At 43.2% G+C, this 20545-nt stretch overlaps 1 protein-coding gene across 1 annotated transcript in view; it reads left to right on the forward strand.

The window, feature by feature from the left end:
- The window catches only part of TPST1 (tyrosylprotein sulfotransferase 1), a 185309-nt gene that overhangs the window by 17663 nt on the left and 147101 nt on the right, over positions 1–20545 (forward strand). The gene's annotated exons all lie outside the window — the stretch shown is intronic.

The following is a 20545-nucleotide window of genomic DNA, read 5'->3' on the forward strand; positions in this document are numbered from 1 at the left end:
GATCCCACATGCCGCGGAGCGGCTGGGCCCGTGAGCCATGGCCGCTGAGCCTGCGCGTCCGGAGCCTGTGCTCCGCAACGGGAGAGGCCACAGCAGTGTGAGGCCCGCGTACCACAAAAAAAAAAAAAAAAAAAAAAAAAAAAAAAGTCAAATCTATAAAAAAAGGTATGCTCAGAGGAATATCACTTCCACCTATTCTCCTCCACCCCTTGTAGGTAACCAATGACATTGTTTCCTGATTTGTCCTTCTTGTGTTTTATGTCGTAATGATAATCAGATATACGTATATTTTCTTATTTTCCCTTCATTCTCGAGCAAAAGATAGCATACTATATATGTGTGATATAATAAGAAATATATTTGGTCTTTGTTCCTGGTTCCTTGCACAGAGCTCCTGAGACCCTTGAGATTTCCTGAGTGATGGGATTATCTTTAGTTACTCATAAGGAGCCCATTTTTTTTAGCACACCTGAGTGTATGCTAATGAGGTGATATAGTGTGGAGCCCCTAGATAGCTTCAGGATGGGGCTGGTCACCAGAAAGACCAAGTGATTAGAAGGTTGGAACTTTCAGCCACACCCACCAACCAGCCCTCCTTCTAGCAGTTGTTCTGGCCAGAGCCCACCTGGATCACACATGAGCCAGGATAAGAGGCCTGAACAGTTTGGGGCTCTAACTCAGCCTCTGGTTACCAGGAATGGGAGAGAACCTTACAGTCCATCAGGAACTTTCTTGGCACTGACAGTGTGGGAACAGCGATGAAGGCTATAAACAATGTCTTGGAGAATGAGGGTTGGGGCAGCCCCATGAGGTATCTTGAGTAAAGGACAACTACGATAGGACTGTTCTGAGTGGCTGAATCCCGTCTATACTTTTGTGCAAGAACATACACACACCTCACATGCCCTTTAATACTCGCTCTGGTTTTCAGCCTCCTTTGAGTGACCTGGCCCTTGCTCTTGGAAGCCGTGCTGGTGAGTGCCTAGCAGGAGTACAAGCCCTAGGCCAGATGAATCCAGGTTCTGCTGTTTACTTGTTGCAGGACCTTGAAATTACTTAACTTCCTTGATCTCTCCATCTATGAAATGTGAATAATCAGAGTAACTACCTCCTGGGATATTAGCGGGGGTGTTATCAAATGAAATCGTGTTCACAGAGGGCTAATGCATTCCTGGCAGAGTCAGTGTCCAGCAAATGTTAGCTGTCTGAGTTTATGTCTTGGTTCATTTCTGGCTTTGTACCCCGAGTTCTTCTTGGCTTTCCTGTGGTCCTTAGTGTTAGCCTCTGTATCCTCTCAGCATGATGGCTCTTGGTTCCCAAGTGTCCTGTCCTAGAACTTGCCCTACTCTCACAACTGTTAAGGGTGGAGACCTAAAATGAAGTACCGTGTTTATCAGACATCCACTTCAAGACACCCAAACAAGAAGCAAACTTCTGTCCCTTGCATGCCACTGTGTCTCTGCTTAACCCAGTCCCAAATGCAAGTTTTGAGAAAAGGCATCTCTTCTGTTAATTTATTGTTATGTAACAAAGTACCTCAAAACTTGGTGACTTAAATAGCCATTTTATTTTCATCATTTTGTGAGTCAAGAGAGGGTTTGGTTGAGTGGTCCATATCTGATCCATGCTGGAACAGCTGGAACTGGAAGTTTTCCTTCCAAGATAGCTTCTTCACGCCCATAACGAGCACTTTCATGTAATGTCTCATCCTCCAGGGCCTTCAGGATGTTTGGGCCACAGACTGCATGGCTGTCCGAGGGCAGTCAGACTTCTCACTTGGCAAGTGGCTTCCCCCAGAGCGAGTGTTCCAAGACAGAGGCCTCGATGGAAGTTGCAAGGCTTCTTATGAACTACACTCAAAGTTTGAGAATGTCATTGCTGCTGCATCCTTGTGGCCAAACAAGCCTGCAAGGCCAGATCATATTCTAGGGAAGGGGAATTAGATTCCACCTCTCAGTGGACGGAATAGCAAGGAATGTGAGCAGGCTTTAATCTACCACAGCAGCTGATGAGTGGAGATTAACTCCCACCTGGAAGCCTGCTGCAGTGCGGTCTGGGAAATGTAGTTTTAGGATTGTTTTAGGTTTTCTAGTCTTTGCAGCATAGAAGGAGGATGGGGCATAGGAAAGAGGGTGGGGGGCAGTTCAGCATTCGGTCATGTTTTGATGATCAGATTCTACAGTAGGCTTCCCTTCATCCTTGGTGTCAGCATCCTTGAGTCCAAATGGGAATGGGGAGCAGTCAGTCCCTCAATCTGTCCTGTCCTCTGGGTCAAGGCTTAAAAAAATTTTTTTTTACTAAAACTCACAGCAAAAAATACAGTTTATATCAACATATGGACATATATATGTAACTGAAACCAAAGTTTTATGAAACAGTCCTTATCTTTACTATGTGCAATGTTCTATAATTTTCTCTTCTAGTGTATTCTAGTCTGTCCTTTTAAACAGATATGTTGATTGTGCCTCCACACAGTCTCATGACTCACTGATGGGTTAGCACCCATAGTTTGAAAAGCATTGCTGAGAACTCTTCTGTCTCTGTCTTCAAACAGGGAATTTAAAAATGAAAAGAAAAAAAATGAGTCAATAGAAAAATATATATGTAAGAACAAAAAGTATATATTTCCTCCAAGTAGATTTAATTAATTCAACAGACGTATAGTAGAGTATATAATTGTTTCACCATTACTCCTTCCCTTCCCTGTAAGGTGATTATATATACATCTTCTTGCTAAGCAGTCCATTGTGAGGTTTGGCCATGTTACTTCTCATGGCTTTTGGCAAGTGAGCAGGAATGACTCATATAATGTCTGAGCAGAAACTTTAAAAGCAAAAAATTGCATAGTTTGGCTTGGTCTCTAGTGATTTTGCCCTCTGCTATGAGAACAGTATGTTTCAGATAGGTCTGTTCCTTTGGCCTGGGTCCCAGAGTGAGAAAGTACACAGATCGAAAGTGCAGCCTATCCTCAGCCCTCATGTAACATGAGAAACAAATATTTGTTGTTATAAGCCCCTGAGATTTGGGGTTGTTTGTTACTGCAGCAAAAGCTGACTATTCCAAGAAGCAACTTAATGAAAAAAAAAAAAGAGAGAAAAAACCCAAAGCATTCTTTTGAACACTTAAACAATACAAAAGTATATAAAGTAAAACATAAAGTTCCCTTTCACCAACTCCCTGCTCCTTCGGGAGTCATCATTGGTAACATTTTGGTGCATGTCCTTTCAGAGAAGGAAATTTTTGAAATGGTTGTTTTCTAATCTTAATGAGATAAAATTAGTACACTATTTTCCATATCGTGTTTTATCGCCTGTTTGTTTACATATGGCTGCTTTCACACTAAAATAGCAGAGTTGAGTATTGCAACAGAGACTGTAATGCCTAACATATTTACTGTCTGGCCCTTCACAGAAGAAATGTGCTGACCCTTGACCTAAGTTTACCAAATGTTAACATTTGGCATTTTGTAACTTTTGTTTTTATTTCTCTCTCTTTTATATATGGATTTTTTCCCCTCAGCTATTTAAAATAAAGTGTAGATATCATGACACTTTATATATTTCAGTATGTATTTCCTAAGAATAAGTGTACTCTTATACATAACCTGTCAACTCTAATTTAAATATAATAGCCAGTTATTTTACTAGCAAAAGTGAGTTTATTTGGGAATAGCAGAGGTATTGAAATTTGGGATATGTGAACCATGGTGGACAATAGGCAAGTCCAGAGAATAAGGAAGGGAGACTTGCTTTTATAGGGAAAAGCAGGGAATTGGGAAGGGCTTGTGATAACCAAAGAGTCCATTGGAGGAAGCTGGTAGTCCAAAGTATGGAGCCTTCTCATTGGTTGGGCTACTGCAGTCTCTAATTGCCTGGGTTGTCATGGGTGGAGAGAAGTTTTCTTCTTGTGCTGCATAGTAAAGTAGAGGGATCTTCCTGTCGGAGATGTAGGTATATATCTCTTCCTGTTTGGAGCAATCAATGATGCATGGTGGGGCATGAGAGCTCCCCCTACAAGCCTGTCCCAACTCCAGTTTTAGCTGAGGTTTCTTTACTTGATTCCACATTTCCCCCTTTGAATCAAAATCTTTCCTTGAAAGCATTGCTGATCAGGAGTCAGGATCTCTGCACGTAGTGGTTTGTCCCTTGGTGCCAGGAAGGATCTTCCCTTGTTGTTATGTCCCATGTGGGAGGGAAGTACACAAATCAGAAACCTCTTGAGTCTCTATCTGAGTAACAAGGAAAGGTGGTAGGAAGAACTCTCAGGCATTTCTTGTTTAAAGTCCATATTTAGTCAAGGTTGTAAGTGCTAGAAATTACCTCAAAGTGCTGAACTAGCTCATCTTATTAGGCATGTCATTTTTGCAAAGGTTCAACTAGCAATAGGTACAGAACTTAACAAACAGGACCACAGATCATTATAAAATGATACTTAATTATCTATTTGATCAAAGTAACAATAAAAGATTTCAAAGACAAATAGAAAATGTTAGGGAGACTTAGCTCTTTTAATATTGAGAAGATTCCATTTTCTTAACTTATCAGAGACTTGATTAAGACAACATGAAGCACAGGAAATAATTTTGGTAAAACAGAAATCTCTGTTTTCTAAGCCGATTACTTAAAGGTAAGGAAAAACCTTTCACAATTTTTTGTCAGGAGTAGATCAGTATTCCAAGAAAATCTTGTTCTTTTAGCAAATGAAAGAAAATTGTTTTAGTTTTATGTAAGTACACCACTGATTTTAAAGCTTAGTCTCGAAACCTTTATAATCTCCACCAGCTTGACCACACATAGAGTTTCTTTTTTCAAAGATTCTTTTTCCACAAATCTTCTACAACTTACTATTTCCATTTAGCTTTGTCCTGTCTTTCCTCATTCCTATTCTGAAACAATCAGCCTTATTTTAGGACAAAATTACTTTCTTTCCCTCAACAAGATTTCCATTCCTCATACCTTTTAATGCCAAAAGCACATATCCTTCTTTCCTTGCATACAGAGTTATTTTCCCTTATTATTCCTAGTAACTTCACTAGAACGGTCTGTTATTGACAAATTTCTGCATACATTTCGTAATTCCTAAAAGCATATTTTCCCCACAGTAAAATTTCCAAAATATGGCATGCTTACCAATAGATCCAACTCTCTTTAATTCCTTTGTAAAGGAAGCCCAAAGTGAATTAACCCATTTTTAGTAATGTTTCAGTATTTTATCTTACTTGGGAATGATGTAGATATTTAATGATTACCCATCATTTAACTTAGCAAAACTGTAAGATTCCAAGTTACCAGAAAGATTTGGGGAAGCTACCTAAAAGCATTACTTATAAACCTTTATCTCATTCACATCCAATTTACTTGTTTTCAACAGTCGTGTTTAGATCACTCACAAAAATTTTTATCATACCAAGTTATTTTTCTTGCTGACAAATTTTTTTTTTTTTTTTTTTTTTTTTTTTTTTTGTGGTATGCGGGCCTCCCTCTGACGTGGCCTCTCCCGTTGCGGAGGACAGGCTCCGGACGCGCAGGCTTAGCGGCCATGGCTCACGGGCCCAGCTGCAGACCGGGGCACGAACCCGGTTCCCCTGCACCGGCAGGCGGACGCGCAACCACTGCGCCACCAGGGAAGCCCCTTGCTGACAAATTTTGTAACAAAGATAACATGAACTTATCTGGCCAGTAAGCTCAGGTAGAATAAAAATGGTATGCCTGCATTCAGTGTTGGTAACTCCAAAGATATGCCTATTTTAATTAAACCCCAAACTAGCTTTCATTCACCAACATTAATCTCAGATCATGTAAACCTGAAAAGCACCTGGTTCAATCTCTGTTATATTTTAACTCATATAAGTGCTTGTTTGTTTTTAAACCAATTAAATAGAGCTCTTTTATAAATTAATTTTAGCAATACCATCCACAGGTAGAAAAGGAAAAAAAACCCCCACACATCTATATAACACATATATACACATAGACACAAATGAAAATACAGACAGATGCAAACAGGGACCTTCTAGGTTTGTTTTAAATTTTAGCCATGTCTCAGATACAAACTCAAAAGAATAGTTAGATCCAAATTGTGTCTCTGGCATGCTGTAATAATGCTTTTAGAGCTGTTTATGGAGTCAATTTGTCTTTTAGAAGCTTCTGCATACTAATCAAAGAATGCATTTTATTGTCTCCCTAAGAGTTTGGACTTCTCTCTTTTAAGGGTGCTCCGTAAGTTGGACTTATTTAAAACAAGTTGCCTCCTTTTGAACAGGATGGGGTGACTTACAAAACAGCTTCAACAGACGGACAAACAGAAAGCAACTTTTCTCCTATTATCAAAAATCTAGGGCAGTTGATATTTAAATCTTTCCTTCTAGTTGTTTATTTGCTCCAGATAACTTAGAAACAGTAACTAGGGGTTTAGCATTTGGATCCTCAGAGGGTTCGATTTTAAAGGGGCTGGGTTTCACAGAGGAAAGAGGAAAGTGGCATTGGGGTGGGGCCAGAGCACAAGGTGGAGTCTGAGACAAAGGGGGCAGAGAAGACACACAAGATGGCCCCTGAGACAAAGAACCTGGGGGAGGGGAACACAAGAAGTATGAGGTTTTAGAAGTCATTTTGTTCTTTTCTCTCTCTTTTTTTTTTTTTTTTTTTTTTTTTTTGGCCATTCTGTGCAGCATGTGGGATGTGGGATCTTAGCTCCCCAACCAGGCATCAAACCCATACCCCCCGCACTGGAAGCACGGAGTCTTAACCACTGGAACCAAGGATGTCCCAGTCATTTTGTTCTTTTCCAGTTTTTTGGTTGTTTCTGCCAATTTAGAAACGGTATCTTGCAAAGAGGTAATTTTAGAGTTTTGTGTGTATTTGGAAGCTTCCAGGTACCAAGAAAAATAAATATACCATTTGTTTAATTTTAAAACCATGGACCTCCAATTTAGTCTTATGAAAAATGAGTTTGGGGGCTTCCCTGGTGGCGCAGTGGTTGAGAGTCCGCCTGCCGGTGCGGGGGACACGGGTTCATGCCCCGGTCCGGGAGGATCCCACATGCCGCGGAGCGGCTGGGCCCGTGAGCCATGGCCGCTGAGCCTGCGCGTCCGGAGCCTGTGCTCCGTGAGGGGAGAGGCCACGACAGTGAGAGGCCCGCCTATCGCAAAAAAAAAAAAAAAAAATGAGTTTGGGAAGACTGAAAACTACCCATAATGGCCACTGTAATTCTGAATTACCTTTAGTTTTCTCAGCCCACTTAGTTAAAAATGTGCATGTGGGGAGCCCATAGTTTTTAAACATGAAACCAGCTGGAGTCCCCAAAGGAGGGCTTCCCTCAGAGCATTTAGATGGCCAGGGTCTCATTTTCTTAAGTTCTCCTGGAAACCCAAGAAAGTTGCTAGAGTCCTAACCCAGATTCCAAAAGGACTAAACCAAAATCTTATATCCCAGTTAGCTTGGTCCCCGAAAGAGAACCTCACTGCCGTGCTCCAGAAAGCAACTGAGTACTCACCAAGTATGAAGCCTTGAACCAGAAAGAACAAAACCTTTCCAGATCCCAAATGAAGTCCGAGAGCTCAAAATACAAAAAGAGTGGAGCTTGGAAACCAAGATGAGACTCCAAACTGAAAGCAGGTGGTGACCCACGGAAGCAATGAGCATAAAGGGCTTGGTGCAGGTACCTCGTTCAGTTCTGGGAGCCATCATCTCTCAGGTCCACCTCCTTTGGACCCCACTTCTGACACCAAATATGTCAACTTTAATAATATAATAGCCAGCTATTTTACCAGCAAAAGTGAGTTTATTTAGGGATAGCAGAGGAATTCCAATTTGGGACGTGTGAACTACAGCACACCATAGGAAAATCCAGAGAACAAGGAAGGGGAACTTGCTTTTATGGGGAAAATTGGGGAGTTGAGAGGGTGTGTGATAACCAAAGAATCCATCGGAGGAAGCTGGGAGTCCAAAGTATGGTGGCTTCTCATTGGTTGGGCTGCTAGTCTTTGATTAGCTGGGCTGTCGTGGGGCAGAGAGATGTCTTGTTCACCCTGCTGGGTAGTAGTGTAGAGGCACCTTCCGGTGGGAGGTGTAGGTGAGGTCTCTTCCTGTTCGGAGCAATTGATGATGCATGGCGGTCATGAGAGCTCCCCCTACAGGCCTGTCCCAACTCCAATTTTAGCTGAGTTTAAGAAAATTAATTTCACAAACCACATTATAATTATCACACGTGGAGCATTTAACATTGATACAGTTCTACTAATATTCAGATTTCCCCAAAATTGTCCTGAAAATGTCCTTTATAGCCTTTTCCGCCTCAAGTCAATATGTAATTAGAGATTATACAGTGCATTTATTTATCATGTCTCTTTAGTTGCCTTTAATCTAGAACAGTTCTCAGTCTTTTTAGACTCTTGTGAGACTTTTTTTTAATTAGTTTTTTTAAAATTTATTTATTATTTATTTATTTTTGCTGTGTTGGGTCTTCGTTTCTGTGCGAGGGCTTTCTCTAGTTGTGGCGAGTGGGGTCCACTCGTCATCGCGGTGCGCGGGCCTCTCACTGTTGCGGTGTGTCTTGTTGCGGAGCACAGGCTTCAGACGCGCAGGCTCAGTAGTTGTGGCACACGGGCCTAGTTGCTCCGCGGCACGTGGGATCTTCCCAGACCAGGGCTCGAACCCGTGTCCCCTGCACTGGCAGGCAGACTCTCAACCACTGCACCACCAGGGAAGCCCCTCGTGAAACTTTTTGACGAGTTTTTGAAGAGTCTGAGCAGCTGTTATGCAGATTGTCAGTTTGGATTTGTCTGTTTTTTGCCACCGCAGTATGAGATTCAGGTTAATCATTTTTTGGCAGAAATTCTACATAGGTGATATCGTGTTCTTATCAGGAAACTTATGCTGTCACTTTGACTAATTATTTGTGATGTTAGGTTGTGTCACTTGTTTGCCTAGTGTCTGCCAGATTTCTCTGCTGTGAAGGCCATTTTTCCCCTTTATAACTAGTAAGTCATCCGTGGGGAAATTCTTTGAGCTGTGTGGAAAAACCTATTCCCCAACAACATTTTGCCCCATGGTTTTGGCTCCACTGATGATTCTTTCCTGAATCAGTTGTTGTCATGTAGGATGTAAATGGACATCAATGTTTAAAATGGTACCCAAGTGATTTTAAAGTGTAGCAGCATTGGGAATTGCTAGACCAGTGCTTCCCAATCTGTGTTTAGGAATCCCCTGAGGATCTTGTTATAATGAAAATTTGGATTCAGCAAGACTGAAGTAGAGGTAAGATTAAGCATTTCTAACAAATTCCCAGGTGCTGCTGTTGCTACTGGTCCACATGGACCACACGTTAAATATCAAGGGTCCGTCTAGACTGCAGACAATACATACAATTCATTCTGGATACATCTCTTCCCTAATTTAGTTTTTCCCAGTGTGTCAGTCAAGATTCTCAGTTACATCAGAACACACTCTAGCTTGTCTACACAGAAAAGGTATTTATCAATCAGCATTGGGGGGGCTTCCCTGGTGGCGCAGTGGTTGAGAATCTGCCTGCCGATGCAGGGGAGACAGGTTCGTGCCCCGGTCCGGGAAGATCCCACATGCCGCGGAGCGGCTGGGCCCGTGAGCTATGGCCACTGAGCCTGTGCGTCGGAGCCTGTGCTCCGCAACAGGAGAGGCCACAACAGTGAGAGGCCCGCGTACCACAAAAAAAAAAATTGTAAAATATACAATCAGCATTGGGGAACTCTCAGAACCCCTTGGCACTGAGCTCCGAGGAACAGTGCCCAGACACGTTGCAGAACTGACCTAATGAGGGAACCAGTCTTCCCACTGCTGGGCACTGAGCCCATCGGCACTGATGCCAGGGATGTAAACCAACTGTGACCACTACTGCACCAGCACCAATGCCACATTGATGCCTGAAACTCAACCTCACAGCTATTGCCAGCCCTCAAAGCTAGATGTCGGTTGTCACCCTCACGAACAAACAAACAGATTCCACACAGAGCCCGCTTTCTCACGTTGTTTATTTCTAAACTAAAGTTTCACACACGTATGTGAGATTGCTGGAGCCTAGGTCACATGCCCATTCCTTAGCTGCAAGGGAGGCGGGGAACTCACATTTCCTGGCTTCTCTCTTGGGAGATGGGGAAGGGGCAGGATTCATAAAGCAGAAAATGCTCTGAAGAGGCAGCTCCAAAACATGACAAGTGTCCAGTACACATTACTTGAAAGAATAAACATAATAAGTGTTAGAAATCTATGAAAAGTAAGAGTAATAATAGAGACATTCTCTCTTATATGAAAAATACACTGTAAAACTGTAATAATGTGTGATCCCAGATGAGAATAGATAAATATTTGGGGTATACTTGTCATATATATATGTATATATGTAATACATATATATATGTTTATATTTATATATATGGAAAAAAGGACTTAGATCCAGGCCTTTACATCAACATTAGCCAGAGCCAGTCAGGATGACCAAGCCCAGAGTCAGTGTGGGAGGGCATCAGACAAGGGCTTGGATAGAGGGAATCCTTTGCTGCAAGAGTCTACCTCAAATATGTTCTCATCTTTTTTTTTTTTTTTGGCTGTGCCATGCAGCATGCGGGATCCCAACCAGGGATTAAACCCGCTCCCCCTGTAGTGGAAGCACAGAGTCTTAACCACTGCACCGCCAGGGAAGTCCCTCATCTATGATTTTTAAGAACTGTATATTAATAAGGCCAAAAGGAGCTGTCAGAATGTTCCTAGTGATTGTCTCTGAGTGGTAGTTGTCTTTCCATTTTAGTACTTTGCTGTGCATTCCAAGGTATTTGTAATAAGTATGGTTTTTTTTTTGATCTTTGGAAAAAATTAAGTTAGAAGAATGGAAAGAAAGAGAGAGAGAGAGAAAGAAAGAAAAAGAAAGAATGAGAAGGAAGGAAAGGTGTGAGGGAGGAAGAGAGAAAGAAAGAGAAAAGGAGAGGAAGTGAGGGAGGAAAGGAAGAAATAACTGAAATTGATTTATAGCTAGAAGGCTGGTTGCTTTCCTGGGGCTGAATTTTCCAGAAGAGCAACCTGAGAAGTGCAATACAATCTGAGTGGCATGTTTCTCTCTTCCTCCTCACCCACTCCTGTGTTGCTGGATCTGCAGAGCACCACAAATAGCATCTAGTCCGGTTCTTGTGTTCGGCATCCCCTTGAACAGACTTCTGCTCTAAGCGTCTATGTATTGTGACTTTTGGCTTTGCCCAGAGCTTTAGATGGACTATTCCAATCCAAGCTGTGAGAATGGAGAACTATGCTGATGGGGGATTCCTTTGATGTGGAGCAGGATGGAGTGAGAGAAGGGGTAGCCAGGATCTCCTGATGTTTCTGTTAGAGGCTGAGCTGCTTCTTTTTTATAAATTTATTTGTTTATTTACTTTTGGTGGCGTTGGGTCTTCGTTGCTGTCCGCAGGCTTTCTTTAGTTGCGGCGAGCAGGGGCTACTCTTCGTTGCGGTGCGCAGGCTTCTCATTGCAGTGGCTTCTCTTGTGGAGCACGGGCTCTAGGCACACAGGCTTCAGTAGTTGTGGCACGGCGGGCTCAGTAGTTGTGGCTCGCGGGCTCTAGAGCGTAGGCTCACTAGTTGTGGCGCACGGGCTTTAGTTGCTCCACAGCCTGTGGGATCTTCCTGGACCAGGGATCGAACCCATGTCCCCTGCATTGGCAGGCGGCTTCTTAACCTTGGCACCACCAGGGAAGTCCCAAGCCTGAGCTGCTTCTAGCTGAGGCTGGGACGAACCTTCAGAGCTAGTTTGAAGTGGGAGGTGGAGTGAGAGGGCCTGACTGTTATCCTCTGATGTCGATCAGTCCTTAGATGAGGGCTGCCTGAGGTGAGGATGTGACCTTGGGTAAGGTGGCTCTCCTCAGCTGAGGCTACTATTCTTGAAGGTGGCTGAGGCTTATCCATGGGGGTCGCTCTGAGGTAATTTGTGCTTCATTCCTGAAAGGGGATCTTCATTTCTGAAGGGGGATCACAGCGTCCCCCATGAATTCACAGAATAGTGTATTGATATGAAACTAGGCAAGAATAGGATGAGAAGACATAAGAGGAAGCAGTGAGAAAGGAGCCAGGAAATGTTGTCTTGTTTAAGTGGGGGCTCTTTTACCCACCACAGCACAGGCCCCAGGCCAGGCTCACTCACCTAGGAGAGAACCTCGCTTCACCCTTGACGCTGGTTCTGTCTGTCTGTCTTCTTCCGTCTTCACCCACAATCCAGGCCGGCAGGTTTCTCAAACATTCTGCTCCGAGGGACCCGTGCTCAAGGGTCTTTGGTACGTTTGGGACTCCAGGTCTGTTTAGCATCCGGCCTCCCTGGGCCACTTGGAGCTACTCCCTTGGGTACACTGCTTCATCCCGGGAACACCACCAGGGCACATTACAGACACTCTTGGCTTGCAGGACCCAGGCTGAGGACTCTGTTTTTATCTGAAGAAACACTGCCTCTCCTCATCTTGCTTCTGAAAAAAAGAAAAAAAAAAGAGAAAGAAAATATATTTTATGGGATTATCCTTTTTAAAACAAAAGACACTGGGAGCCATGGAGATGTGATAGGTGGATCTCCCTCAAGAAAGAACGTGTCCTTCAGCTGCCAGGTGTGCAGGTAGCTGACAGCCTCCAGCTGTCTGCATCTCACGATCTGCCTCAGCTTTCACACTGAGGCCAGGGTCTTACTGGGCAGCCTCAGACCATGATACGTATGACAGGGACACTAGGACCTGGATATTTTTGCCCAACATACGATTCCTCTCTGGGCTATCTTTGCTCCTTCTCAAGAAAATGAAAAGATAACCCACAGAATGGAAGAAAGTATTTGCAAATCTTATGTCTGATAAGTGGCTTGTCTGCAGAATATATAAAGAATTCTTACAGTGCAATGATAATAAAAACAAACAAACAAATAATCCAATTAAAATATAGGCAAAGGATCTGAATAGACTTTTCTCCAAGGAAGAAATACAAGGGCACGTGAAAAGATGTTCAACATCATTACCCATCAGGGAAATGCAAATCAAAACCACGAGATACTACTTCATATGACCACGATGGCTAATCAGAAAAACACATGAGTGTTGATGAGAATGTGGAGAAAGTGGAAACCTCAGACACTGCGGGTGGCAGTGTGAAATGGTGCAGCTACGTGGAAAACAGTCTGGCAGGTCCTGAAATGACTAAAAATAGGGTTACCATATGACCCAGCAATTCCACTCCTACGTACATCCCCATGAGAAATGAAGACATATGTCCACACGAAAACCTTTACACAAATGTCACAGCAGCATTATTCACAATAGCTAAAAGGTGGAAACAACCCAAATGTCCATCAAGTGAGGAATGGATAAACGAAATGTAGCATACCCATACAATGAAATAGTATTTGACCATAAAAAGGAATGCAGTGCTGATACGTGCTACAACACGGATAAACCTTGAAAACATTATGCTAAGTGAAAGGAGCCAGTTACAAAAGACCATATATTATATTATTCCATTTGTATGAAATGTCTATAATAGGGACATTTATAGAGACAGAGAGTAGATTAATGTTTGCTTAGGACTTGAGGGAGATGGAGGATGAGGGGTAATAACTAAAGGGTACAGGATTTAGTTTTCGGAGGTGCTGAAGTTGTTCTAAAATCGACTATGGTGATGGTTGCGCATATTTCTGAATATACTAAAAACCATTGAATGGTATGCTTTAAATGGGTGAATTGTATAGAATGTGAATTACATCTCTATAAAGCTGTTTTTTTTTTTTAAAAAGAAGACAATGTGAAGAGAGCTGTGGTCATAGGGGCATACATAGAGTGCTGTGACAGCAAATCTAGAAAAAACAGAAAAAAGGCCAGACCACCCCAGGCTAGGAAGGTCAAGGAAAGTGTTTCAGTGAGGCCCCGAAAACCTGGTGGGACTTAAGAAGAGGTGAGAGAATTCTCAGGGTGAAGACTAACCTGGGACCCAGGTGGGAAGCCTGAAGTGGGGAATGGAGTCCAAGTAGTTAACTTTTGAGAAGCTAGCTTGGACATGGAATACAAAAAAGGGAGGAGAGAAAAGGGAAACGGGAAAGTTCTTATTTGAGCACTGCTGCTGTGAGTTGGTTTCGGATTTGTTGAATGTTTAAAGCCAGATCTTTGAGGCTTGGGTACTTGGGTGAGTTCTCCGAGGAATCCTTTTCTTCAGTCACTAGATGTGAAGCAAACACACCTCTCCTTCTAGAAAATTCTCTCCCAAAATTTTCCTCCTTAAATCCAATTGCCAACCTTTTTAGACCTTTGACGGGGCAAAGAGTTAAGGCTAAAGTAACTACTTTTCAGAAACCTTATAAATTCTGTATTTGGTTTTATCCCAGGGTTTCTCAGCCTCAGAGTCACAGACAATTTGGTTGGATAATTCTTTGCTGTGGGCACTGTCCATGCACTGTAGGATGTTTAGCAGTGTCCCTGGCCTCTACCAGCTAGGTGGTTAACACCCTCCACTTCCAGTTGACAAGCAAAAACATCTCCAGACATTTCTCACTGCCAGATGTCCCCTGGGGGTGTTGATGACAAAATCGCCCTGGGTTAAGAACCACGACCCAGCCCCCTTGCTACTCAAAGTGTGGACCATGGACCAGTACCATAAGCATCATCTGGGAACTTGTTAGAAATGTAAATTGTCAGGCCCCCACCCTAGACCTGCTGAATCAGAATCTGTACTTGAACAAGATGTGTGATTTGTATGGTCATTAAAATGGGAAGCCTGGTCTAGTACACTGTGGCACGCGGGATCTTAGTTCCCTGACCAGGGATCAAAGCCGTGCCTCCTGCAGTGGAAGCGTGGAGTCTTAACCACTGGACTGCCAGGGAAGTCCCGAAACTGCCATTTTTAACATAAAAAGAAAAAAAATATCAAGGCCATGGCCTGGCCTTACTGGCACTGTATTCTCTTGCACCGGCCCTTAACTCGGGGCTTGCATTAGAATCTCCACAACCTTTCCCAAACTACATGGGTCTAGGCCCCAGATTTCTGATTCAGTGGGTTCAGGGCCTGTGACTTTTGAGACGTCTCTCCAGGTGATGTGTTCTCAGTTAAGGTCCCCTGGGCTAACTTTACTGGGTACTTAGCTGCTTCCTTCCAAATCAACTATCCAAGTTGCAGAATCTCTTGAGAGAGAATAATTGGCTACCAAGTGAGCCCTGGCCATGTTTCAGAAGCACAGGGGAAATAGGGTCATACTTGGATTCTGGAGTGGAATCTTCTCAGGCCTCCAAACCTGGGGAGCTGTTGTCTCTGGGAGTCGCCAGTTGCCGAATCCCCTTCTCTTGCCTGGAGGACTCAGGGAGCTGCTCTTGCTGTCATCACACCCTGCATTGCACACACCCCTGCTGAAACTCTGGCCACCAAGCTCAGGCATAGCATTCCTTCCAAGACTACCCAGGCTCTCTTAATTTCCTCTGTGTGCTCGGACAAGAATGGCTGGAAAAAGTGACAGGGCGGGCTTTCTTGGAAAGCAATCTGGCCTGCATCAGCATAAATGAGTAAAATGTGTCCTCGTGTGGCTCTTCCCCAACAGACAGCACATTCCCAAGCTATTTTAACTCATCGGTTCAGAAATTCTAGAGTCCCCATCCTCAGTCCTTGAGGTCTGGATCCTTTTTCTCCCAGAGAATCAGACCCAGACATCATTGATTAAAGGTTCTCTAAGTCTCAGAGAATAGTTCCCTATCTATCATGTATCTGTGTATCTGTCATCTCTCTATCATCATCTAGATATAGATTGACAGTTGTAGAGATATTTATGTTACAGCGTGTTAAGAAACTCAACTGAGGAAATGTTAAAGATCTTACTGCCTTTATTCAATGATTCATGAATCGGGCAGCATCCCATCTAGCAGATAGAAAGGAGCTCCCAGGAGCTGTACAAAATAAAAGACTTACTGGCAGAAGGAAGGGGGTAAGGAAGTTGAACTAGCAAAAAGTGGATTGGTTTTAGCAAGGTCACCTTTCTTTAGGGGACAGCAGGGTCTATCAGGGTGTATCAGGCAGATTACCTCACTGACCAGGTAATTCCTCATTGACTGATTTAAGATTCGATTTCCAGGAGATGCCAAAACTATAATTATTATTATTATTTTCTAATAAGCTTATAATTTGTTTATTTATTTTTGGCTGTGTTAGGTCTTCATTGTGGTGCACAGGCTTCTCATTGCGGTGGCTTCTCTTGTTGCAGAACATGGGCTCTAGGTGCGCAGGCTTCAGTAGTTGTGGCATGCGGGCCCTAGAGCGTGCGGGCTTCAGTAGTTGTGGCGCGCGGGCTCAGTAGTTTTGGTTCGCGGGCTCTAGGGCACAGGCTCAGTAGTTGTGGTGCACGGGCTTAGCTGCTCCGCGGCATGTGGGATCTTCCCGGACCAGGGCTCGAACCCGTGTCCCCTGCATTGGCAGGTGGATTCTTAACCACTGCACCACCAGGGAAGTCCCCAAAACTATAATTATTATGTCTCACTTAGGTGCCATGGGGCTTAGTATAAGTGACTCCATTTTGGGCCTGTTGTCTTGTTTTTAACAAAAATAATGTAATCTTGAAGTTTAGTGGCCAGAACCTTCTTGGAGCTGTCAGAGTAACTTAGAAAATGCCAAGAATAGGCTGCCTTTTAGAATCATAGAAAACTGGACTATCTTTATTATGCTTCCCAAGGCCTTGGAAGCAGGCCATACACCATTTCAGGCCGTGTCCAAAAGAATGCATTTTCCCAGTCTACTGGGTCTTTTATTGTTAAAAGTTAATTTTCTTTTCCTTCACAAATAGACATGCAATTGACTAGTTTCAGTGTGGTAAACACCTGACTTGAAGCTAAAGAGTCACCAATTTTAGTTCAGCTAATCATTCCCACTTTTGTCTCGACTGGGTTAAGTTCATGAGAGCTTTGTTTCTTATCACTGATCAGCACTGTCATTTGTATAGTATTTTTCTCTTCAATTAAATATTTAAATAATGACATCAGTTGCTATCCTGAGAATGATGACAGCTGGTGATGCTGAAATGGGACTCTTGGCAGCTTCGCAGCACCCCCAGGAGTTAGCCTGAAATCATCCAGAGTCAGATGAGAGATAAAGGTGCAAATTCAGGCTTTGAAAAGTGCATTAGGTCTGTCCGTGTATAGTGTATGAAATGTATGAATGTGTAAACTGTTGAAGTCTTGAATTTAGCAAAGTTGAGGACTGTCTGTATATATAGGACATACCCTTTCCCTGCAGCACCGTATCTCCAAAATTCTTCCCTCCGGTCTCCTGAAAACTCAGAGCCTGACTCTCCTATCACTATAACAACCCCTGCCTCATGGTGAATAGCGTCATTATCAAGAGCGGCAGAAGTGGTGAAGATTTTTAGTATTTCTCTTGAAGTCCCATCTGGAGCTTGCATCTTATTTTGGGGGCCTCTTGATATCTTGACCTATGGGACGCTTGCCAGTTGGGCCTATAACAGCCCTCGAGTGATCATCTGGGTGATCATAGTGACAAATATGGTAATTAAATTCTAACCAAAGTTTGCCATCCACACATAAAAATAAGACAAGTGCTTAGAATAGATAAATCCTGTGTAAAAAGGAGGATGAGGGCGATCACCTCTGGTTAATTATCCCAAGAGAGGCAGCAAAATTCCTTCAGAGGAAGGGAACAGAGTGCTGGCCAGTGCTAGAGAAGGTTCTCTCCAGGGGCACCAGACTGCAGTCCAGATTGGGAGCCTGTTAAGGCCAGTTGCCGAGGCTCACTTACCTGGAATCTGTTTGAGAATACCCGTTTTCAGTCTACTCAGCTGCATTAGGTAGGACTCTTGGTTGTGAGTGGTAGAAACTCAAAATAGCTTAAGCCTGAAGATGAATTTATTTTAAGGAACAGTGGACCCTTGGAACCAATGGATCTCTTGGAACATGGGTGTCTTGGAACCCAGGAGCAAGAATGCAACTGGGCCTCAGAAACTATATGGAGTCGGAGACTCAAATGCCACCAGCCTCTCTGTCTTGTTTCTATGCCTCTCTGAGCTTCCCTCTTTTTTCTCAGCAATGCATCTGCCTCCAATCCTTCAGTCCAGATCATCTGAAACATGATTGTAGAGAGGTCCTAAATTTTATATTTTTACAACCTCAGACACCAGCAAGAGCCTGTTTCAATTCTCTATCAGTCTCTGGTTCAAAAAATCTGGGAGAAGGCATTCATTGGATCGGCTTGAGGCAGGTGCCTTCCCTTGAGCCAGTCAGCTGTGGGCAGCGGACAAAGTCACATGAAAACCTGGCAGCCTGGAAGCAGGAAGCAAGGAGCAAGGGCAGCAACTAAAAGGCGAGTAGTGCCAGCCAGTCATTCCTGTGGGGTGTCCACTGAGCCAACAATCCCACCATTTTGATGTCTTCTTTTGTATTCATTGATCTATGTCTGAGGCTGGAGAAATATGCCATGTTCATAGATTGGAAAACAGTATTTTAAGGATCAATTCTCCCCAAATTGATTTCTAGATTATACATGTTTTTTTTTTTTTGGTATTTGTTTTGTTTCATTTTTAAATTATGATTTTTATTTATTTTGTAAAATTTATGTATTTATTTATAATTTTTAAATGATTATATTCTATTTATTTAGGTCTTTAATTTCTCTCTTTTTTTCAAAACACAACTTTTTATTCAAGTATAGTTGATTTACAATGTTGTGTTAGTTTCAGGTGTACAGCAAAGTGATTCAGTTACACATATGTGTGTGTGTATATATATATATGCACACATATATATATTCTTTTTCCAATTCTTTTCCATTATAGGTTATTACAAGATATTGAATATAATTCCCTGTGCTATACAGTAGGTCCTTGTTGGTTATCTATTTTATATACAGTAGTGTATATCTGTTAATCCCTAACTCCTAATTTATCCCTCCCCCTCCCCATTTCCCCTTTGGTAACCATAAGTTTGTTTTCTATGTTTGTGAGTCTGTTTCTCAACATGTTTTTTAATAGAACTTGACAAGCTAATTCTAAATTTATATGAAAATACAAAGGGCCAAGAAGAGCCAAGATAGTGGTCTGTTCTGAAGCTCTGGTCTAGAAATGATCCACTTCTTACTCACTCAAGATGTGACTTTTTAAAAAAATGTTAGAAAGAAAGAAAAACTAGCAGCATACTACCCACAGTTTTCACTCAGTAAAGGAAGGGAAGGTCAAAAGCAGGCTAGAGCTCCATAGGCACAGCCAGAAGCTTGTTCACAGGCACACAGGAAGGAAGATCCAGGGGGAAAAGAACAATTAAGTGAATAACGGGGAGAAACTGTGTGCTATACAGTAGGTGCTGCCTTCCTTCCATCCCCTGACTCTCATGAGAGAGTATCGCTGGTAGCCCACCCTAACTGGAACATACTGGACAGGGGATTTGGGAGTCTGTAGATCAGCCTAGCCAGCATGCCACTTCACACATCCCCTGCACTAGTGTGAGTGCGGGGTTTGATAGGCAATGCCAGGATATAGTCATCAGTCTCGCCTTATCCTGCACATCATTGCCAACGGCTGACCCGCAGCTTCTGGCCGTGTCTCTTGTGGTCAGGCTCTTTCCCCTCCAAGCGGCCCTGCCCACCTTGTCCTTTGAGCCAACCCCAAATCCAGCGTGTGCGTGTGTTCAGGCCTCTCTGGCTGTTCAAGGCCCAGCTGGTCCCTTTGCTCAGACTCCTCCATCTCACGCCCCAGAACTCCGAGCCCCTCCACAGCAGTGCAGAGATTTGCTCTTTTGGGAATGGGGTTCACCCCTGCCCACAAATGTTTCACTTAATCAAGGATTTGTTGTTTTAAAAAACCTTGCTGGTGACTTTATTTTCATTAAGGGCCTTCACATTCCCCTGCTGCCTGTGGCCTAGAATTGCTGACTTCAGCCCTTCTGGGAGCCCTGGGCATGGAAGAGCCCTGCAGATTCTGCATCCATATTATGCTCGGTGTGTGTGTGTGTGTGTGTGTGTGTGTGTGTGTGTGTAAATATTTTACCAGAATGTAAACAAGGTGCGGGCTTGCTGCCTTGTTCACTGCTGTGTTTCCAGTGCCTGCACAGGGCCTGGCACGTGGTGGGCACTCAATAAACATGTGTCAAATGAATGAATACAGCATACATGCACATTTCTGTACAAGGACCTGGGTACAATGTGTAAACATCTCTGTGTAGATATGTTATTTTGTGCATGTGCGCGCGCGCGCGTGTGTGTGTGTGTTTGTGTTTGTGTGTGTGTGTGTGTGTGTGTGTGTGTGTGTGTGTGTGTGTGGCAGGGGGAGGACAGAAATATTTGGGTAGGCCCAAAACAGCCATCAGGGACTATTTTAATTACTCCTAATCATCAATATAGAATTTGTTAGAGAAATATGTGGAAAACTAATGTATACATGAGAGCATACATGAATTCCTTCCATGGCAAGTTGACTGGTGGCCCCCAAAAGATATGTACTAACTCCCAGAAACTGTGAGTGTGACCTTATGTGGAAAAAGGCTCTTTGCTATGTACATAAGTTAAGGATCTCACTATGAGATTATCTG

This window comes from Physeter macrocephalus, chromosome 14 (genome assembly GCF_002837175.3).
Source record: "Physeter macrocephalus isolate SW-GA chromosome 14, ASM283717v5, whole genome shotgun sequence".
Classification (NCBI taxonomy): domain Eukaryota; kingdom Metazoa; phylum Chordata; class Mammalia; order Artiodactyla; family Physeteridae; genus Physeter; species Physeter macrocephalus.